This window comes from Melitaea cinxia, chromosome 26 (assembly GCF_905220565.1).
Source record: "Melitaea cinxia chromosome 26, ilMelCinx1.1, whole genome shotgun sequence".
In the NCBI taxonomy this organism is placed as follows: domain Eukaryota; kingdom Metazoa; phylum Arthropoda; class Insecta; order Lepidoptera; family Nymphalidae; genus Melitaea; species Melitaea cinxia.
This window is the reverse complement of record NC_059419.1, coordinates 11,176,802-11,201,398: the sequence shown is the minus strand read 5'-3', so window position 1 is coordinate 11,201,398 and position 24,597 is coordinate 11,176,802.

Genomic DNA, 24,597 nt, shown 5'->3' with positions numbered 1-24,597 from the left:
TTCCTTAAGATCTTGAATGTTTATAAAACCAACTTTCAAAGTAGAGGTGATGTTTTTGATGAATGTATAATATAAAATATAATTTGATTAGTCAAAATTTTTACGTATTTGTTAGGAAGACACACAGTTTTGACACAATTATTAAATCTTCACATAATACTATAAACAATAGTGCGATAAAAGTATTAAGAACGGTTACCCTTTAATTTTGAACGTACAAAAATTACCCGAAGAAACTGATATACAAATTAAATATAGCAATTAACACATAGTTAATAGAAATTTAAATTCATAGTAATTAGTTTATTAAATAATTGTGTTTGCTCGCAAACGAAAAAAAAAACCGAATTCAATTACATCGACAAGTAATAAATACAAAGTAGATCGACGAAAAAATAGTCAAGTAATTACGCGTTATCTAAACTAATATTAAAACTCTGAAGAGTTTGTTATCTTGTTTTAATGCGCTAATATCAGGAACAAAAAAGTCATAACATTTTAGTAAAGATTGCGGTTATATGCCACCAGCCTTAGTTACCTGATAACCGTATAATGAATAGCATTATGTTTAAACACATGAAAACTAATTTCATACTAAAAGTCAGAATATTATCAAATCAAAAAAATATATACATTTATAAACAAAGTTGAGGATAGAGATATCATTTTATTTAAAAACACTCTTCCACAAGTTAATGTGACAGGTTAACGGAGTATCATTAAAAAAAAGTCCCAACTGAAGCGTCGCCAACGGGAACATCTCGAGGGTAGATTTCACAAGATTTATCAAAGTCAGTAATAACCCACAGAAAGTGTCATGTCATTATCTACCCCCTCTTTACCCTTGGGGAAACAATAGATTAACGTAACAAGTATTATTTTTTTAATAAAGCAAAGGAGTCAGAAATTTTCGGTTGGATGAGGGCTAGAATGTATTAGGCGGTTTTAAATTTCGTTTTACATAATAATCTAAAATGTTTAAAAATATAACTTAGAGATATGGGTGGTGTATTGACGACCGCTTTTTTTTTTTCTTTTCGTTCGTCTGTTCCTAAAGTAAGCAACTTAATGCTTGTGTTATAGGTTACAGCCGACTGGTATACAGCTACATATTTTTTTTCCGATAAACATACTTATAAATAATACATATATAAATATATAAATAAATATTTATATTACACCCAGACTCGGGGCGGGAATCGAACCTACAATCCTCGGAGCAGAAAGCAGGGTCACTACAAACTGCGCCAACGGGCTAGTCGAGTTTGGTTTAATGGTGCGTGTGCCGTATCAGCGACGCCTAAACACAGACGGTCACGGGTTCGATTCACGCTCGGAGCGGATATTTGTGTTTATACAAATATTTATTTCCGGTCTGCTTGTTAGTTTTATTAGTCCTTGTGGGTCTCTCCACCGTGCCTCGGAGAGCACGTGAAGCCGTCGGTCCCGGTTGTTATCATGTACACCTGATAGCGATTGTTACTCAAATAGTAGGAAATATATCCGCCAACCCGCAGTGGACCCGCGTGGTGGATCAAACTCTGATCCATCTCCTAAATGGGGAAAGAGATCTATGCCCAGCCGTGGGATATTGCAGGCTGAAGCGTTTACCCGCAGTGGAGCAGCGTGCTGGATTAAGCTCTGATCCATCTCCTACATGGGGAAAGAGGTCTATGCCTAAGATTTTAAGTGTATAGTTAATATACCTAATATATAAAGATATGGAAGCAAGAATACATATGCTATTATATTTTTCTTATGAAAAACTTATGTTTGAACCTTTTACGATCACTATTAAATTTTTCATTCAACGGTATTCATACCACGATTGTTATTTTGAAGCTCTCAATAATTCAACGACATTGCAGACGCTATGGTTTTAAGTAACTCCGTTAATATATGATTGAATTAGAAGTGAAACCGAGCTAATTGTATGGAAATACCCAGTCAGTTCTCTTCAATTACCAAATAATGAAAGTTATGCCTCGATCTGCCTTACAGAATTTTTATAATTTTTTACATTTTGTTTTCTACAAGTGTATCTAATAATCTCTATATTACTTTATCTGGACTTCAAGGACGCAATATCGAGTTACGAAAAATTTGCTCCAACACAAAGGAATTTTACAAAAAAAAAAAAAAAATGGAATTAATTCTGGCCGGAAATTTTAAAAAGGTTTTTCAAAAATGTAAAAGTTGTTCTTAATAGTTATCCATATTTTCATTTCGAAATTCGGTTTTCATTATCGTTTCATTATAGTTTATATTTATGACATTCTACATCCTCTACGCCAGTGGAAATTTTGGTCATGTTCACATTTTCGTAAGTATTCAAAATCACAGTGTGATCTTTTGTAGCCTACCTTACTTTTTGAATGATTGCGTTTGCTCGGAAACTAAAAAAACCGACTTCAATCACATCAACAGGTAATATAACGTAAGTAGACGAAAAAATAGTCAAGTAAATACGCGTAATCAGTTATGACACGTACAACCTTTCGTTTAAAAAAACACCGGAATCGGTGACCCCAGTCAAAAGTTTTGAGGTATATATACTCGTACATATGTACGGGTTAACGCACATTGAGCAATATGATTGTCTTGCAAATTAATAACCTCTTTAATTTAGCTGATTTATTACGAAATTGTTATTTGACTGATGAAGATTTCTAATGAAATTGATATTTTTTTGCTACGAATGACGTCAAATGACGTCTGTACTTCTGCCTATACATACTCAAAATAATCTTAATAAATTTAGCGTTAGATCGATTTTCATTGGGTTTGGTTTCCCTCATACCTTCCCTTACATGTCATCTCTCACTCAACCATAGACTGTACCACACAGATTTTTTTGGTCCTTCGAGCCGGATGGAAAAAAATACAGTCGAATTCAGAGAATCTTAGTCAGTTAAAAAGTCGTTTTTAATAAGCACTTCACTGTCCACGTTCTCTAGTAACAGCGGTTTTCAATAATTTATCTGTCTCTGGTTTCGCCACCTAGCGATAGATTTATGACACGATTTATATGGAGCTTACTTCAAATTTTATCTCTAGAAAGCAAATTCAGAGATTGATAGAATACTAAAACTGCCCGTAAGACGACAGCTCTGGTTTAATGGTGCGTGTGTGGTGTCAGCGGTGCCTAAACATAACTAAAAACAGCGATTTGCGTTTATACTAATATTTATTTCCGGTCTGGCTGTTAGTCCACGGTCGCTTAAACCGAATATAAAATCATCATACCAAAAATTTCGATCTAGCGAGTACATCGTTCTATAGCTTAATTGGCTAAAACACCGACACGGTAAGTCGGAGATGCAGGTTCGATGCCCGCTGGAACGGTCGATTTTTGATATGATTAAAAAAAAATGTTTAGTCCTTGTGAGTCACCCCACTGTGCCTCGGAGAGCACGTTAACCCGTGGGTCCCGGTTGTTATCATGTACACCTGATAGCGATCGTTACTCATAGTAGGGAATATATTCGCGAACCCGGATTAGCATCAGCACCGTGGTCAATTAAGCCCTGATCCTTCTCCTACACGGGGAAAGAGGCCTAGGCCCAGCAGTGGAATATTAGAGGTTGTAAGACTTATGCAGGTGTCCATAAGCCATGGTAACTGCTTATCATCAGACGTTACAACAATCAACAAATCCTCGTAGTGAGAGGCATTTACTCACTTACTTTTTTTATGTAACTAAATCGGCATACAAGGGTACGGCTCAACTGATGTTAAGTGATTACCGTAGCTTGTTAACGCCTGCAATACCAGAAGCATCGCAAGCGCTTTGCCGGCCCCATCCCCAGTTCCCCCCCAGGGGCTCTGGTCACCTTACTCACCAACAGGAACACAACACTGCTTGAAAACAGTATTATTTAGCTGTGGCTGCTCCATATTTTGATCAGAAAATTTCCTGCTGTGTCCTACCTCAGTTAAACTAAACTACTTAAATAACAAATATATACATTTTCCTCTTTCGCCGTTTAATAAACATTATAATAAATTAATTAATTTTATTAAATTAATATTTAATTAATAATAACATTTAATAAACATAATAAACATTTTAGACTCAAATAAAACGCTTCTCGTTTCGGTCAAATGACAATCTCCAATCGTTCCAAAGCGAATGAAATGTATTCTGTAAAGAGGTGGGTTTATTTTAGCGACGCCATTCAATGCAGCGGAGTGGATTCTGTTAGCTTAAACCTTGAAAAGGATATTTAATTAAAAAAATTTCAACGTTAGGGTTCAGCTTCGTGAATGGCTTTAATAACTTCGACAGTGAATACAAAGAACCACTTGTGCTTTGTTTTAAGGGAAATGGAATCTGTATAAATAACGTTTAAGTATCTGGCCGTGTTCCTTTTTTTCTTAGTTTTATGGAAAAAAAGAATAGATCAGTTTTTTTTATTATTGTTTTTGTGTCTGCGTTTTTTATCCGCTCGTACTCAAAATGGCTGAATGGATTTTGGCGGGTATTTTACAAATGGATATACGAGTGTGACGTACTATCGTTACGAATGTTTTAAAAACTATTTTTTTTTTTTTATCTACAGAATATACACACGATCGTCTGTTCCTAAAGTAAACAACTTAATGCTTGTGTTATAGATAACAGCCAACTGGTATAGCTACATTTTTTTTTTCAATAAACATACATATAACTAATATATATATATATATATATATATATATATATATATATATATATATATATGCATAACGTTTGGTTTGCAGACAGTTTTATTTTTTTTTGTTATTTAGATGCAGTTTTAGATTTCTAATTAGTAGTGTATAGTATTATATGGAACAGTGAAAAAAGTAGTTAAGGTGTTCCAGTTGTGACAACGTGAAGTATATATCAGAGGATTCAAATCTGGGCTACAAATCTCCGTATATTTAATACTTCACTACTAATTCTCTTCTAAAAAACTTTACAAGAAAAAAGGGAGAATTCTCCCTCTCTCTCCTTAAGAAGAAAGAGAGAATATAAAAGAAAATAAGGAAATAGAAGTAGAGAACAAAAGGGAGAGTGGTGACTTCTTTTACAGATTCGAGATGAATTATAAGCAATAATACTTGAAATTCAACCCACAATCATAAATAGAACAACATCAGCAGCTTTTCCCATTTGCTAATGTTTCACGCCTCGCTGTCATTAATGCGATATATCTAAAATAGCTACAAGTAAAGAATATAATGTTCTCACCGCACCAACAGTCTTCATTTCAACGCCACGATCATTTGAATTCCATAAAAACTTGCTAAACCACTTCCATTCAGTCACCGGACACAGAACAGAAACTCGGAGCTGTAAGCGCGAAACGTAACTATTTCAATTCTTCGATTTTAAAGAAAAATTATTAATAGTGTATTAAACATTATACATATTTACAATTCACAACTTAAGAACTAAATATTTACAGATAGTTTTGGTATAAATCATGTCCGCGTGGAATTGTGCCAAGAATGCTGGCAGCATTTCCCCGTTGAATCGCTATGCCGATTTTAAATGTATTCTAATACCTAGTGGTTATAATTATTATGTTACTTTTTGATGTCAAACTTTTTTATCTACGCTTGGCTTGAGGACTAAGCTGGTGAATGCGTGACGAGAGCGTTACGAAAAGTGGGACTGGGCGAGGCGAACAAGAGAGGTGTGAGCACCCATTTTCATTTTCTCCCTCTCTCTCATAGCCAGTTACGTTTCGTATATCTAAGACACAGTGCAGGCCTATTTCCAAAGAAGTTTTACTTCAGTCGTGTGGTCTAAAGTGCACTTGTTTACTTTTAAACATCACACTAGCACCCGAGCTCGGCTATGTAATAAAAATTTCTTAATATTTTTTTTCCCTATTTTTTTTAAATATAATATAGCCTATGTCACCCGCGGATAGTGTAGCTTCCCAAGAGTGAAAGAATTTTCCAAATCGGTTCAGTAGTTTCGTAGCCTATTCAATGCAAACAAACAATCAAATCTTACCTCTTTATAATATTAGTATAGATCAGTCATAAAGAATATAGCAACCCTCTCTCTTCCCGTGTGTATCGTAAGAGGCGACTAAGAGATAACACAGCTCCACTACCACCATGGAACTTAAAAAGTCGACCGATGGCGGGATAACCATCCAACTGTTGGCTTTGAAATACACAGGCCGAAGACAGGCAGCAGCGTCTTTGGTGCGACAAAGCCAGCCCTGCGGTCATCAGCCCGCCAGCCCAGCGTGGTGATTATGGGCAAATCAGATGAGTTCACGTCATTTTTGATGCGAAATTGTGGAAACCTATGTCCAGAAGTGGACTGCGATAGGCTGAAGTGATGACGATGATGATGATGAATAAGTTATCAAATATAAAGCCTGTCAAAACATCTATTAAGAAGCTATTCGTCTTCAAGGCGTATTTTATTGTAGCACGTATTTCAAATAGAGCCAGTATTTTAAGCTTTTAATGAAGTCAACGTGCAGCACTCAATTAAATTTTAATTAACGTGAGATGCCTTATGTTTGTACATTGTATTTAGATGAAAACTTGAGTTAAATACACCGATATATTCAAGATGAATATTAAATGGGTTTAAACTCTAAATAAAAATCTAAATATTATTTATACCGGTCACATTGATATCATATCCAATCATCACGTTGTTCTGCGTTCGAGGATAAAATGCTAAACTTAAAAAGGGTACGAGAGCTCCATTTACCCCCGAGGGGGCAGGTAGCACTCTTTGAGGGCCCTTTGCAATTATTTTCATGAGGGCCCGTGGGACCAGAAGGGTTTTATAATTAAAATGAAACGGCTAGTAATTCAAAGCTTACAATGTCGAGGATACGTGGATTTTATTTCGTAAAACAATTTTCGCAAATGACTATACGTTAACGTAAATGATTTTTGTGTAACTAATGTAGATACAACTAAAAATATATTAATTACAAATAAATAAATAAATATCCACACAATACACTCACGGTCGTCTGTTCCTAAAGTAAGCAACTTAATGCTTGTGTTATAGGTAACAGCCAACTGGTATATAGCTACATATTTTTTTTTCGATAAACATACTTATAAATAATACATATATAAATATATAAATAAATATTTATATTACACCCAGACTCGGGGTGGGAATCGAACCCACAACCCTCGGAGCAGAAAGCAGGGTCACTACAAACTGCGCCAACGGGCTAGTAATTACTACGGGGATCTTAGCTTCGCTACCCCGTAACAGTTTGTCGACTTTTCCCTACTAGACAAAATGTTGATAATTTTCTTTAAACTTTATTTTGTTACAAAATCCCAAATATTTTTTGAAGTGAAACTTCTTTGGAATCATTGTGATTGGAAACTCGATGAATCGAAAATGAGTCACAATTAAGAAAGAAACACATAAGTATAGGAGAGAATGCTATATAATAGGGTATTGTTCAAAACACGTAAGCGACACGTTTTACATGGCGCTTACAACCTTTTCCACGAGACGATGATCATCTTCAATAGAAAACTAGCAAAGGCTTACCTTCTTACGACTTTTCAGTAGTTTGTACACACACACATTTTTTTATTACTATTATTTATTGAAATACGCGTGTTGGAGTTTCGAACAAGAAGTTATTAATCTTTTGGAAATAATGGGATAATAGGATAAAATTAACAATAATAATAATAGTTTCATTATCTAATATATAAAATTCTCGTGTCACAGTTTTCGTTGCCATACTCCTCCGAAACGGCTTGACCGATTTTGATGAAATTTTTTGTGCTTATCCGGTATCTATGAGAATCGGCCAACATCTATTTTTCATCCCCCTAAATGTTAGGAGTAGTCCACCCCTAAATTTTTTTTTTATTTTTTAGACAAAATTTTTAATTTCTATTTTTTTATGATACAACATTAAAAAATACATACAACCCTAAATTTTCAACCCTCTACCATCAACCCCTATTTTTAATAGCGTTTAGCGGCAAGACAACGATTGCCGGGTCAGCTAGTAGTTCAATATTTTTTGATTCAAAGAGTGTTCCTCTTTGATCATGACAAAATTTCGCATTTACAATTCGCAACAATGAGTTTCAATTTAATTAATTTAACGCTTCAGCCTGTAATATCCCATTGCTGGGCATAGGCCTCTTTCCCCATGTAGAAGAACAATCAGAGTTTCATCCACCACGCTGCTCCAATGCGAGTTGGCGGATATATTCCCCACTATGAGTAACTATCACTATCGGTGTACATGATAACAACCGGGACCGATGGCTTAACGTGCTCTCCGAGGCACGGTGGGGAGACCCATAAGGAGTGCACGAACACCCAGACCACGACAAACATCTGTATGGTCTACATAAAAATTTGTCATGTGCGGGGATCAAACCCGCAACCGCTAGCGCAACAGCCACAAACCAATGCTGTGACCGTTGCGCCAACGTTTCATCGTTAATTTAAACTAAAATAAAATTACAAACGCAGAAATCTAGTAATTTTAAATATTATTCAGTGTGCAAAATTAAACTATTTTACTTATGAAGCCTGTGGAATGTACACTCAAACATTGCTAACATTCCTGTGTTTATATTCATATTTATACAAATTTAATATTCACATTTTTGATTCTAACCAACCTTAAGGGGTGTAACATCACCCAACCTTGCAGCTTTGTTTCCAAGCATTCATAATTTAGAGATTTTCCATACAAATTTTCCCCCCTAATACATTAGGGGATTTTTTTTTAATATTTTAAGACATATACGCTTCAGCTTGTAATATTCCACTACTGGGATGGGCCTCTATCCCCATGTAGGAGAAGGATCAGAGCTTAATCCACCACGCTGCTCCAATGCGGGTTGGTACAATCCATGGCTTGCGCCAAAGCGGCGTCAATTTTAAGACACATTACACTTGATTAATTTTGTTTCTTATTTTAGTTCACATTAATATAAATTATATTTAATATTACTAATTAATAAAGGAAATTTAAGAAAATTAGCATTACTATTAAAAAGTAGCAAATAGCCGCCATTAGAATTTTCTCCTGTGTCCGGAAACACACACAATACACAAGCAGAAACGCCCAGACCACAGCAAACATGTCGTGAGCGGGGATCGAACCCGTGATCACCGTCACAACAGCCAGTGACCGCTGCGCTAACGTGTCGTCAAATAATAAGGACGAATTGTTTTCATCGACGTACGAAAACAAAACAAATCCCTCACGCTTAGAAACAACTAACATAATAATCTATCTAAAACATAAGACGCTAATACAAAACTTCCATTAATACTAAAACAGTTAAACTAAATATTTACATAAAATATTTAAATTACAATACAACAAATTAATCTTAATTACAACCACAAATGTGATTAAATCCGATTACCCGTTCTAGTCACGTAATGATTAAAATTATTAAAGTGAAATGTAATCAAATAAGCGATCGAGAATAGCGGTAAGTCGTTACCCGGTTGATCGACCAGGGATGATCGGATTTTGATACACACGGCTTGTGTTTATAAATACGGAACTTAATAAAAATTAAAGTTGAATACTAACGGTTATAGCCATGGATTGTACCTGTTGCGCTGGCGGTTGCGGGTTGGCGTGGCCTGGGTGTTTGTGCAGTCCCTGTGGGTCTCCCCATCGTACCTCGGAGAGCACGTTAAGCCGTTGGTCTCGGTTGTTATCACGTACACCTTGATAGCGATCGTTACTCATAGTAGGGAATACATCCGCCAATCCGCATGGAGCAGTTTGGTGGATTAAGCTCTGATCCTTCTCCTACATGGAGAAAGAGGCCTATGGCCAGTAGTGGGATATTACAGGCTGAAGCGTACTAACGGAAATAAATAGTAGTCTGAAATCGAGAACTGTGGAAATTAATAAAAATGTGGTTATCAGATCTTAATCAATTTTAAATGGAACCACATGACATGAACCACCTTTCGTTTAGAAAAAATCATATAAATCGGTCCACCCAGTCAAAAGTTCTGAGGTAGCATACATATCGAACCTCCTCCTTTTTTAGAAGTCATTTAAAAACTGGTTTATAATAATCACTGCACTGTCCACACTCTCTAGTAACAGCCGTTTTAAATCATTTATCTGTCTCCGGTGTCGCCACCTACTGATAGATTTATGACACAATTTGTAACAAAACTGCGATTTTCGAAGATTCTCCACGATTTCCCTAGAATGCTATTATCAGATCGTGGTTTCCTTATCATGGTTCTACCACTCTTGGGATGTACCCTTTCTAACAAAAAAAAAAAAATAAGAATCAGCAAAATCGGTTCATAAACGACGAAGTTATCCGCGAACATACATAAAAAATATATACGGTCGAATTGAGAAACCTCCATCTTCTTTGAAGTTAGTTAAAAACACAACAAACGCAGCAGATAATATGATGGGTTGTCTGGAAGAAATGGCTAATTAGCCATAAGTCCGCCCATTGTACTTCACTGTCTGTAACTATCTTTATGCTTTGTTTGTAATATATTTGTGGTGTACAATAAAGTATAAAATAAATAAATAAATAAAATATGTATGATGAACTACAGAAAATTTAATAGAAATAGCGGGATTTTTGTCCGTCCGTATGTAACAGAGCGACGTCAGACTAATAATGGAGGGAACAGCTAATTGCCGCCTTGCGAACCGCTCTCGAGCATTTATCCTCACCTGAAGGCAATTTTACTACTTTTTGCTGTACACAGTTTGATCGGATTTTCGAGTTAAATATATTATTGTATTATTCATAATATTTAGCTATCGGTACTAATTTACAATAAGTATTTGGGTTTATTTTATGATCGCCAATTCAATTTCGATTCTGAAGTAGCTGTTTTAATAAAAATATTGAGAAGAGACAGAGTTTGGAGCTAAAATTTAGCTCTGCTTAAATCTGTCCAAATTTACCTTATTTATGCTACCATCGTGCAAGTTGAATAATATCCCTTGAGCGCCATCAAAATGTTGTGATTCGATACATATTTGGCTTGCGTAAATATGACCACATTTCGGAATTTCGTATAAAGCTCAACTGGTTCAACTTATTCGTTTGCGGCGGAATTCTCATACATTATCCATTTTTTAGTGTGTATTATTTCATCCGTCAACACGTGTTTACCTAAAGGAGAATTTCAAATATCTTGGTACACCTTCACAGAACAAACTTTACCAAAGACTCTTTTGCTGTACAAAGCCATCTTCTATGGAACGAACTGTGGCCAGACTTGCCCAACATATATCTTTATTTAAAAAGTATTTGAAAGCACATTAACATTTTTATATTATTATTTTAAACTCACTACATTAAATTAATAAATGATTATAAAAATTACCAAGAAGTTGTATATATATTCAATTATTGTATTTATATATTTTTTGTGTATGTAAAGGTATAGTGTGTCTAATTATACATATACTTGCCCATCTGCAAAGCAATATTCCTTTCATTATCTGACATTTCTATCTATCTAACTTTCATTATATGACTGGAAGAGTTTGCTTTTTAACAATAAGATCGCCTGGTTGCACGATTTGTGACTGTAATTTCTTGTATTGTTAATTTTGTTCTACGTCGAATGTGCAATAAAGTATATTATTAATAATATCCCCACCATGAGTAACAATCGCTATCAGGTATACCTACTACGTCAACGGGTTATCAATTTTTTCTCCAATTGTAATAACAGTACTCAATAAAAGAGTTATAAGAAAATGTATTGCTTTGATGTAGCTGTCTCATAAATCAAATATCACACACGTTAGAAGTACACGCAGTCTCGGTGACGTGCGCTAAAATGAGTTGACGTAATATTTTGGAAATAAAATAGTATACATAAAATACATTTATTTATTTTTATTTATGGTTGTTATAGTTGTCAGATCTCAATTTAGTTTAAACGAGACAACATGAGACCACCCCTTTTCATTAAAAAAAATCGTCGAAATCTGTCTGTAGTACTTTAAAAAAGAACAATCGGATCGAGAACTTCCTACTTTGTTTAGAAGTCGGTTAAAAACTGTCAATGATTAAAAACTCTGTAATATTATTTTCTGCGTGAAATACAATGCTACTAAGACCATATCTGTGTTAGAGCTAGAAAACACCAACCCCTAGTAGACCAACATGGCGAATCATGATACAGCCATTGTCACATAGGAAAAGCCTGTCCCAGCAGTGGGACGTCTAACCGTCAGTTTAACTGGCCGTAAATCATTCAAGTTCAAACTTAATTTATAAAATCATGATACACATGCGAAGCTCGTAAAAGCTCGCAATATCAAATGAATCTGACAGATCACAAGGCGGATATAATTTTTCATCCCCTGCTAGTCGGATGTATGGGGTTTATTACGTCGCTCGTGTGTCGCCGGCCTAATTGAATAAAGCTGTGACACACTGTGAGAACGATGATGATGTAATTAACTTCCTTTCATTACGATTAGTCCGGGAAGCGAATGTGAATTTACTGCTATTTCTCATTTGACGGACCCAATAGGATAAAAATACTGTGTTTGGACATTAATCTATACTAAAATTATAAAGCTGAAAAGTTTGTTTGTTTAACCATGGTAGTGTTTTTTTTTATGTTCGAATTGAAATATTCTTTTAGTGTTGGGTAGTCCATTTACCCAGGAAGGCTTAATCATATTTTAGTAGCTTTTTTCCTGTAAATTAACACAGGTGAAACCGCAGGTAACAGTTGGTACATAATAAAAATGTTAGACTCGTCATTAAGAAATACAAAAAGATTAACAATATCACCTTTACAGTCAATAGCCCCTGTTGAGTATATAAGCGTTGTTGCGGACCCTGAGGCATATACAACATAAATCCTCAGTCTACGACACACATCAAGTACGGATTGAATAAATGAATAAACGCTTTACACTTAACGACCCCCAAAAAGAATTTTCTCCGGTGTCGGGGTACGAAAACACACATATTAGATAAGCACAAAACGCCCAGACTAAGACAAAAATCTATATGGCTAATACTATTGTTTGTAATGTGTGAGAATCGAACCCGCAAACGTCGGCGCAACAACCATAAGCCTGGCGGATTAATCTTCAATCCTTCTCCTACATGGAGAAAGAGGCCCATGCCTAGCTGTGGGATATTAGAGGCTGAATCGTGAATGTATTGTATATTTTCTGTCTGTGAGGCCATAATTACTTATGCTATTATTTAACGAACAGCATACTCAACATCGTTCAGTAGGACAGAAATCTCTTATCGATATTCTAGAAATATATACTAAATAAAGGTTGAAATCACAACAATATATTTACAAATATTTTTATCAAAGATCGAACTCGCGACTACCATCAAAACAGCCAGTTTCGGTTATCACTACACCCTCAACATTATTGATGAAGCCATATTGTAAAGTCAGCACCTAAGTATGTTTGTAGAGTATACGTCTACCTCCCGGTCTATACGAGAATCCTACTGCCACAGAGTATCACAGAAAAACATGTTTATACAAATAAATGGATTTGCTCACAAACGAAAAACAACTGACTTCAATTACATCGACCAGTAATGCAACGCGGGTCGCTAAAAAGTCAAGTAAAAACCGATTGTTAGGGACAACTCAAATAGTAGTTATCAGATATCTGTCTAATTTAAAAGGGACCATATGAAAAGCGTTAGCTTTCGACTAAGAAAAAATCATCTATACACTCCCCAGTAGAAAAATGTGTCTGTCAGCTCCGACGCACGACTGGAGTTTACTCCTTCAGATCGAATGTCTAAACAGGCACAACAAAAGGCTTACTATATGGAAATAAATATACTTCTTTTAGCGCACCGCACACACATTTTTTCGTAGGTAGTAAGTTAGGCTGATCCGTCACGCTCTGAGGTGAAAGGCTCGATCGGGTGAACCCGGGACTTATTACGTTATTGCTTGATTACTATTGAATGACAATGAAGTTTTCACTTCTATCATGCTAAATAGAGACAATCAATGACAATACATAAATAAATCATCCGCTATATTTTGTTTCTACTAACAATAGTCGTATATTGTGATAGTTTTAATTATGATAATCTAACCGTTCCTCCTGCTCTGTGTCGTCATACAATCAAAGCTCTGACAGCCGTAACTACTGTATTCCATTTGTGCGTTGTAAATGAGATTACCAAATAATAATGCATAGCTGACGACAAAGTGCACTTTAGATATTACAAACATTCGAAATATAACAATAGGTGTGAGTATATGATATCTGTATATGTGTTTAACAGTTAAATGTTCGTTACGTAATTATGGAACTCGTGTTTCGAACGATATAAACTAGAACTTAGAATAAACTGTACAACAGATTAGTTAGGGTCATTTTCATCAGTTATGAATAATCCTATTGAATAATAATAAATAAATTCTATATAAATAAAATTGAATGTTGCTAAGCGCGTAACTCGAGAATGACTCGATCAATTCAGCTGATTTATTTTTTGTATGCTCCTTAAGGCCCACGGAAGGTATTAATACCAAAAAAAAAAAAAAAAAAATTGACAGAACGAAGTCTGTCCAGGCAGCTAGTAATAAATAAATATCTACAACACACACCCGCAGTCATCTGTCTCTAAGGTAAGCAACTTAAAACAAAAGCTTCTTTGACGGATAAAGATATCCAACAGATAAAAATTCAAATGTAGTATTTTTTTCACAATCGAATTTCACTATATTTCTTAGATATTTATATCCGTAAATATGTATCAAAAACTTTTTAATTGAGGTGAAGTCATAAATTCTAACGGTCTATTCTAAAGAAATTAGTATGCAGAATGAAAGCGCGAGAAGAATAAATGCGAGAACTGGTATGGATGAGTAGTTTAAGCACAGACTCCGACCCCATGTCGAAAGTATTTAGAATAATTGTGTTTGCTCGCAAACGAAAAAAAAACCGACTTCAATTACATCGACAAGTAATACAACGTAGATCGACGAAAACCAGTTAAGCATCTACGGGTTATCAAAGATTACTCAAAAAGTAGTTATCAGATCGCGATAAAATTTATATGTGACCACATGATAAACACCAGCTTTCGATTAAATTAAAAATTATCAAAATCGGTACACCCAGTAAAAAGTTATTACGGATTTTCGAGAGTTTCCCTCAATTTCTCTGGGATCCCATCATCAGATCCTGGTTTCCTTATCACAGTACCAAACTAGGGATATCCCCATTCCAACAAAAAAAGAATTATCAAAATCGGTACATCCAGTAGAAAGTTATGCGCTATAATACAACGTAGGTCGACGAAAAAAGCGTCAAGTAAAAACGCATTATTAGATATAACTCGAAAAGTAGTTGTTAGATCTCAAATAAATTTAAATGGGACCAATTGGCACACACCACCTTTCGATTAAAATAAAATTTGTCGAAATCGGTCCACCCGGTCAAAAGTTCTGATGTAACATACATAAAAAAAAAAAAAAAAAAAAAATACAGTCGAATTGAGAACCTCCTCCTTTTTTGGAAGTCGGTTAAAAAACGGTCTAATCTACCCCCTGCTGCTAAAGTTTAATCGTAACTTATTTGCAAGATAGCTTTTATCCACAACTAGTGATACTGGTGATTAGTAGAATAGAATAGAATAGTTATAAGAAAAGTATTTACTTTATCCTTATCGCAATTTATCTCGCCTCAAAAAAATAATGTGAGAAGAATTCTTTAGATTCTCCTTAACGTATCTATATATATTGGTATCATCATTCCAGCCTATTGCAGTCCACTGCTGGACATAGGCCTCAACAAGTTCGCGCCAAAAATGCGTGAAATCATGTGTGTTGCCCATAGTCACCACGCTGGGCAGGCGGGTTGGTGACCGCAGGGCTGGCTTTGTCGCACCGAAGACGCTGCTGCCCGTCTTCGGCCTGTGTATTTAAAAGCCAGCAGTTGGATGGTTATCCCGCCACCGGTTGGCTTTTTAAGTTCCATGGTGGTAGTGGAACCTTGTTATCCCTTAGTCGCCTCTTACGACATCCACGGAAAAAGAGGGATTGGCTATATTCTTTGGTGCCGTAGCCACATACATATTAGTATAGTCATCCCGAAACTACTGTTACAGTGTAACATACTTTCCGATAAATACAAACAGCACAAATTCAACATCACACTCAAAGCATTGTAACACAATATAATGACGGAATGACGAGCTATATTCTAGATTTTCCAGAACATCAGATGCATTGTTATTAGTAAAATATTGTTCCCGGTAGCTGTTCGAACTATCGACGAGATAAGCGCGTTATCGCCTCTTGACACGGCTCATTAGCGCTGATGGCGTATTATGTTTGAAATCTACTTAGCTGCACATCCTTTAAGGATGTCAAAATAATAAGTTTAGACACAACACTCGCTGACAATCTGTTTTATAGTAAGTTTAACGCGTATTGGAATTTGCTATTTTGCGTTTTAATTAAATGTGTCAACATTGGGGCATAATGGTGTTCATGAACGAAAAAACCGTCTTCACTTTACGACTCGTAATATAAAGGCGTGTTCTTAACGTGCTCTCCGAGGACGGTGAGGAGACCCACAATAACAGAAATCAAAACCGGCTAGAAATATTTTTACAATATAAATCCCGATCGAGAATCTAACCCGTAAACCGCTGAGGTTTAAGCGCTTACACGGCGAACGCACGACTGTACCAGAGCGGTTGTTTTTTATTAATAAACCTATACCATACCTATCATTAATGCCACAAGTACAATTATAAGAAACTGTACCAAATAATTAATGACGTTGTCCGTGAATATTTACTCCACAGTTTATATGTGCCATAACCATTAGATATTATTAAAATTATGTAATTGAATGTTTTAATTCGTTACGCATAATTGTGCTAGCAATCGTTCGGTCACGCTTGTCTAGATAACATTCCTAGTAAAATGACTTTGTCACAACTTGATAAAAAAGAGATTTTAAGTAGTTGAATAGGTATTTTATTTTTTATTTTATTTTATTTAGGAAACATACAGTACAATAATACAGTAAATTAATAAATTCATACAGCCAATACACAAACCAGCAAAGTTTCCAACAGTAAATAATTCATAAATGAGCAAAAAGAACACATTAACAAGAAATAATCGATAAATCACATACAGAAATATAAAATATAAATAATTCAAGCAACACTAAAATAAACAATTAAGACAAACAAAAACAAATAGAAAAATTTAATACAATCATCAATTAAATAATAAACAATTAAAAGATAACAAATTAAATTATACAAAATTACAAAACTAAATTATACTAACTACTGATTGAGAGGTACAGAATTTTGTAGAGATATAAAAATTTGTTATAATAATGAAAAATTCAATAACCGCTCTGGTGTATTGGTGCGCCTAGGCACTTAAAACATCGATAGTTTCTAAGTTCGATTCCCACTCGGGATGGATATTTATATTTGTACAAATATATCTTTCCTGTGGGTTACCCCACCGTGCCTCGGAGAGCACATTATGCTGTCACTCCCGGTTATTATCATGTACAACTGATAGAGATCGTTACTGCGTTACGTAGGGAATATATCTGCCAACATGCAATAGAGCAGCGTGGTGAAATAAGCTCCAATCCTTCTCCTATATAGAGAAAGAGGCGCATGTCCAGCAGTGAGATGTTACACGCTGATTCGTAAAAAAAATTAGAGCAAAAAATAAAAATAACTTTTTATCATTCGGAATAAATTTTTTATTAATTTCGTCTCGTTTTCCCAATCACGAGCGTAGACAGGGTTAACAAGGTCACAAGGGCCGAGTTACACGAAGGGCTATTTGAAAAGGATTTAGCTGATTATCGCCAGCGTGGCGTCGAATACCCGGCCTAGACAAAGTTGTTTGACGGTCGTATTTGCACAATCCTATTTGTTACTAGCATTATACATGCAAAAGTTTGTGAGGATGGATGTTTGTTTGTTACTCTTTCACGCAAAAATGACTAGCCCGATTTTAATGAAACTTTGTAGGTAGGTAGCTGGAGATCTAGAAACTTTGTAGCTAGAGTATTGCTTAGGTTTGATTCTGGAATTCCCATGAAATCGTAAAATAGAGTAACTCCGGTCACATGTTTAAGCTGACATACTTTTGTTTTATTCATTCTATATATAAAGGAATGTAACGTGCCTTTAATATCAGTATCGTGGCTCGCCTTTTTAGAGTAACTACGTGCTTTTACTTTTGATAATATCAAGAAAATGAGAGTTTGAGGAAAATACGGTGTGAATAATTTAGATACGAATTTTGTTCAAGGTACCACATCTGGGTGTATCACGAGGTTCGAGGTTTATTGTGTTTAAATGATCGAGTATAATAGTAAAATTTTCAAGAGAAATTCTTCACCAATTTTTACTGATATGTTTTGATGATGATATGATTTGAGGACGCGTTGACCCAGCGGTCATGGGTTTTATTCCCGGACATGACAAATATTTGTATTGGTAAATGCCTGGGCGTGTGTTTATGTGTGTTTATGTGTTTCCGGTCCACGACACAGGTGAAAATTTTTTGGTGCCGTCGAGTGTGAAGCGTTAAAGCGTTTCTTACTCGTATGATAAAAAAAGTTTTTACGTTATTTTCATTGCTAGTTTTTAATTTTCTATTGTTGCTTACTTTTTTGTAGGTTTTTTTTTAATTTGATACATTAAGTTTTATGTTGTGACCGTATAAAAAAATAAGCATATACATCTCTCTCGTAGGCTACTTGTCAGAAGTTTCACTTCGGCCGTGTTTGAATTTCCAAACACACTTATTTGTTTTTCCGTCAATACTTTCATTTATTTTTTGATTTATTTGAAGTAAACCATTACCTACTTACGATGACATCGAATATACCTACTTATTTTTTTAAAATAAAAGAAAACTTAAAAGGATACATAAATTACGATTTACGATATTAATGTCTATATTGTAAAATTGTAATGGGCTTAGTGTTTAATTTGATAATGGTCTAGTACATTTTAGATCCATTGTACGTGAGATTGCCAATTTAGCTGGAGTAAAAACTTTTTAGGCTAGTGAAGTTTAAATTTGTGTTATAATATGAAATATTGTAAACTGTACGTTTTTCTAAAATAAAGAAACAGTTTATGCTACTTTGGCACTGTTTGTAGCCTAGCCTAAATAACTAAATTGAATAAATGGAAAAAGAAAAGGTCCATTAAATTGTCGACAGAAAAAACGACCTATATCATACAAAATCTACATTTTTTTTAATTCTAAAACTAGGTTCTTGATTAAATCACCAAACGATTTGCATGCATTATTTCCATTATTTAGTAAGTTGCGGCGTGCGAGCGAATCGAAATCCGTATATTATGCAAATTTCCGTCCCTTCATTGGGGTTCCTGATATGAGAGCATTCGTCAAACAGGAGCTGGTGTCGAGAGAAAAGTTACGAGGTCGTCAAATTTTCACCAAATTTATATACAGTGATCAGTGATCTGTACTAAAAGGGATTATCAATTTGGTACGAAACTTATCTGTATCTAAACGTTTTTAGCATCGTATTAAAAATCGGCCGTTCCAGCGGAGATCGAACCTGCGTCTCCGACTGACCGTGTCAGTGCTCTAGCCAATTAAGCTATGGAACGATGTACTCGCTAGATCGAAATTTTTGATATGATGATTTTATATTCGGTCTACCTTTTTGATATGATATTAAAAAATGTTTAGAATTTCCCAATGGGTGGATAACACAAAAATAAAATCGTACAAATTATTTGTACCTATCTGCTTGAACATCGTATTATTTTCTTTACAAGGATATTAATATTGCAAAGCAATGTACAAGCAACCACACACACATCACAATGACTGCATAATAAAAGATGAACAAAGGCAACTTTTTTTTCAAATTTAAGTAGTCAGAAATTATCAGTTAGAGTAATCTAAGTAATCTAGATCAGTCAGACTCTCATAACTCAACTGCGGTAACTTTGTTAAGTAAGCTAGCCAGAGCTTCTGATAATACAAATGGAGTATTTGACAGGGAGGGGGGGGGGGATACAAGCATGCAATCCTCCTGATGATTGACGCCGTGTTGGCGCAACGGTCACAACAATGGTTTGTGGCTATTACACTGGCGGTTGCGGGTTCGATCCCCGCACATGACAAACATTTGTATTGGCCATACGGATGTTTGCCGTGGTCTGGGTGTTTGTGCGGTCCTTGTGGGTCTCCCCACCGTGCCTCGGAGAGCGAGTTAAGCCACCAGTCCCCATTGTTATCATGTACACTTGAAAGCGATCGTTACTCATAGTAGGGAATATATCCGCCAGCCGTCATTGGAGCAGCGTGGTGGATAAAACTTTGATCTTTCTCCTACATGGGGTAAGAGGCCTATGCCCAACAGTGGGATATTACAGGCTGAAGCGTAATCCTCCTGATGTTGTTGGCGTCCATTGGCTATAGCCTATAACCGCTTACGCTCAGGCGTGTCGTATGTACATGTATGTGTGTGTATAATATACCTTATTATTCTAAAGGGTATACAAAAATAATGCCACATGTTACGATCAATACAATATTCAGAATTTTTCGGGATACTGTTTAATGTACTTCCGAAATTCGCATCAATAAAATTTCACTATAATTTATTTATTATCTGTGTAACAAAACATCACGAAACGACCAACATTATGAAGTCCCTTAAGATTTAAGGCTTAACTGATATTTCGATACACAAATATACGACTTATTTCAATAGGACAAAGTCTAAAATCGTCTGACATTTGGGGTAGAGACGACAAAATTAGCATAATTCCCGTTTATGGACGGACGACTGAGTTAGGATGTTCATATTAAATGTAACGGTCTAAAAGTAATAATTATGGTAATGCAATGTCAGTTTATTGCTCCTTATGTAAGTACTGTGTAGAGTGAAATAGACAAAGGTTTTCGAAGTAAAACTTCTTTACGTACACTTGATTTGGGAGTTAGCTGGCGAATGCGTGACGAGAGTTACAAAAAGTGTGATTGGACGTGCGAACGGAAGTCGAGATGTAAGTTAGTGAACATAGAGAGTTACGTTTCGTAAGTTTTAATTCAGTCGTTTGATCTCAAGCACACTATTTTTTTAACTAAAAATTCTTTACGCACGCTTTACTTGGGGAGTAAGCTGGTGAATGCGTGACGAGAGCGTTATGAAAAGTGTGACCGAGCGAGGTGAACGAAGTTGAGAGGGAGATATAAGTTAGACAGAGCTAAAGAAGTTCTACTTCAGTCGTGTGGTCTAAAACACACTCGTTTTTTGTTTTGTTTTTAAATTAAGTTCCGTTTCTTTGTAAAGCGTTTCCTCTCTGCATCGTTATATAATGCAAGATGATAGCTAAATAATAAAGAAACAAATTCGGTAAAATAGCCACCAATAGTTGATTCATATAAGTGAAAAAGAAAGAACAACTAAATTCTTATTAATGCTTTATTTTCTTAAATAAATATTTTCTTCTGGTAATGATATACGTCCTTTTAGGTCTCCTACTATACCTCGGACATCAGTCCCGGTTATTATTTAAAACATCGTCAATGATGGATTGTCTGACTTATACTATAAACAAAGGTCTTCATCTAAAAGTAGTTTGAAAGGTGTTTTCGGTCTGGTTTATAATTTTTTTTTTCCTATTCTATATAAATCATCATGTATTTAATTGGATTTTAGTTTTATTGACTAGGTTTTAAATTTATTTTAACCGAGGTAGGGCACAGCAGGAATTTCCTGCTCAAAATATGGAGCAGCCCGACTGGGGTAGTAGTACCTCGTCCTTACAGAAGATCACAGCTAAATAATACTGTTTTCAAGCAGTATTGTGTTCCTGTTGGTGAGTAAGGTGACCAGAGCTCCTGGGGGGGTTGGGGGATTGGGTCGGCAACGCGCTTGCGATGCTTCTGGTGTTGCAGGCGTCTATAAGCTACGGTAATCGCTTACCATCAGGTGAACCGTACGCTTGTTTGCCGACCTAGTGATATATACATATAAAAAAAAATATCTGTTGGTTTTTAATAGATTTTATTTTTAATGAAAATTATTTAAGTGATGAAATTATTATAGTTTTTATTAATATAGATTATGTAATTTGACTATTGTGGATTTTTAGTAATAATATAGTTTGTTTGTTTAATGTATTAATGGAATTGAATGTGATGTCAATTTTTGTATTTTTATCTTCATATGACATGCATTTAATACGACAAAGACACTAACGCATTAGGATAATATCCTGTAATGTTAGATGTAAGATTATGGAATGAATAAATAAATAAATAGCAATGAATCTCCATGAAAAACTACAAATTAGAATTCTTTACTTTTGTGCTTATTGTCAGGTATGTTGTTATTATGTAAATGAAAATTGGACGAAAATGCGATATACTCAGAAAAAAAGTGTGTGTACTTATGTACGCACGTAAGAAGTTATACTCCATTGGCTAGCTAACTTCACGTTGCTAACTTCTTCTTCGTTGACTAGCTAACTTCAGGGTGTCGGTTTTTTGTGACGGTGTGTGGGCGGAACTTAAAAATGTACTCTCATTATTTTTCCATAACGCGCCAACTGAAGTATAACTTCAAAAAGATGGTAGAAACCGCTTGGTAGGGTAACATGTTAATAATAATTAAAACAAGTTTTAATAAAAGAAAATAGTAATATTTTATTAAAATATTATTACACATATCTTTACAAACTCTAAAACTATCATCACGTTTATGATGAAACAAAACATCATACTTTGATTGACTTAGAAGAAATTAGTACGAAGAAATTAAATGTTGAAAATTTATTTCTTAGACATTTTATATAGTTTTCTTAGATAAAATGACAAAAATTTGGAAAATAACAATATATTATATATAATGAAACAATTTTTCCGGATTTTATCGCGGTTTATTAAGTTTTTTAGACACCCGTGACCATGGTTGCTGTAAAGTATCCGAAACGTCGGGTTTCTCGTAACGCCATCTATCGTAAAGACTAAAGGCGACGTTTTCTAATAACGCCATCGCGTCGCAACGTATCATCGATAGATGGCGTTATTTGAATTCCCATTTGATGTGGTATTAATATTTTTCTTAGACTAGTAAGCCTTTTGTTTCTATTTAGTCAGTCGATCTGAAGGAGTGAACTCCACTCCAGTAAATATAAGTTAAATGAATACAATTTGAATTTGTAAAATGATGAGTCAGAAGCGTTTTTGAAGTTTCTTGAATAAAGTTGATTTGATTTTGAGTTTTGTTCAGAAAATTTCTAAGAGAAATTTCTGTTAATATGAGAAGATCTATAATTACACTTGAGTTACAGTTTTAATACTTAATTACAAAAATTAAATTATATTTTGTGATGTTTATTTGTGACAAATGAACAGTTTTTTTACAGCGTAATAAGAGTTTATTAAAAATAAATATGACAATACAATGACAGTTATATTGGCGGGAATATAAATGACAGTTTTATTTTTAAAATTTTCATATGATAAAAATGACAGATTATAATTGATTAGTTGAAATGAGTTTGCTTAGATAATAAACACAAATTTATTACTAAGTGAGAAAAAATAAACGCATTTTTTTTAATGTTGTGTTTTCTGTTAACAGTATAATATACATTTTAAGGCACTGTATTTTTTTTTTTTGAGTTTATATTAAACAATTATTGTTACATATTATGACATTTATAAAGTTAAATTTATTTAAAAAAAATATTATCATTCATAAGATCTTACTTCATTATACTTATCACAGCGTACTTATAAAACAGAATGTTATAAAAAATCTCTCTCCAAATCTAATATAAGAACACAAATTCATCAAAAACTTATTTTTAATATCACATTCACTCAAAACGCTCGCACTTGACTAAAAAAAAAATCTTTAGCAAAGGTTGATTCTCTTAAACCCGGTATCTTTATTTCGAAAACGAACACGACTGTCGAACGGATCGTAAGTAATAAAACTAAGCGTTTTCTGAATATAGCAACCTTTCCAGCTATACCCCAGCAATATCGAGATATAAACTACATAGTGACAGAATTAGGAATTATTCGTTCTGCAATGTGCTAACATTTCGGTATGGATGACAAGACTAAGATTAATAGTAAGAGAATCTTATTACTGTCGATTCAATTTTTTAAAAACGAAGTTTAAATCTTCAATATTTATAATAAAAATAATTTCATAAAACCACAATGTAACACATAGCACTGCCTTTATTCATCAATCATCCATCCCATTCATTCATTCGTTCAATCGTACATAACTGTCAGTAGAGTAACTGGTCGTACCCCAGTTATTCATAATCCATACCGTCTTGTGACCTGAATTTTATTCCGTACTACAATTAGACATCTTATTTAATTTATTGTTTCTGAATTAATTGTGATTTTTTAGTATTTTGTTCCATCATACAATTATATATTTCATTCACTCATTCATTCACACCTTTATAGAAACCAGATCATAACAAAGTTGTCAATTTTACCTTTACTTCTTTGTATGAACGAGAATAGCATTAATTATTTTTCTTAGTATATTCATAGAATTCATTCACACATTTACAGAAGCCAATCACATCGAA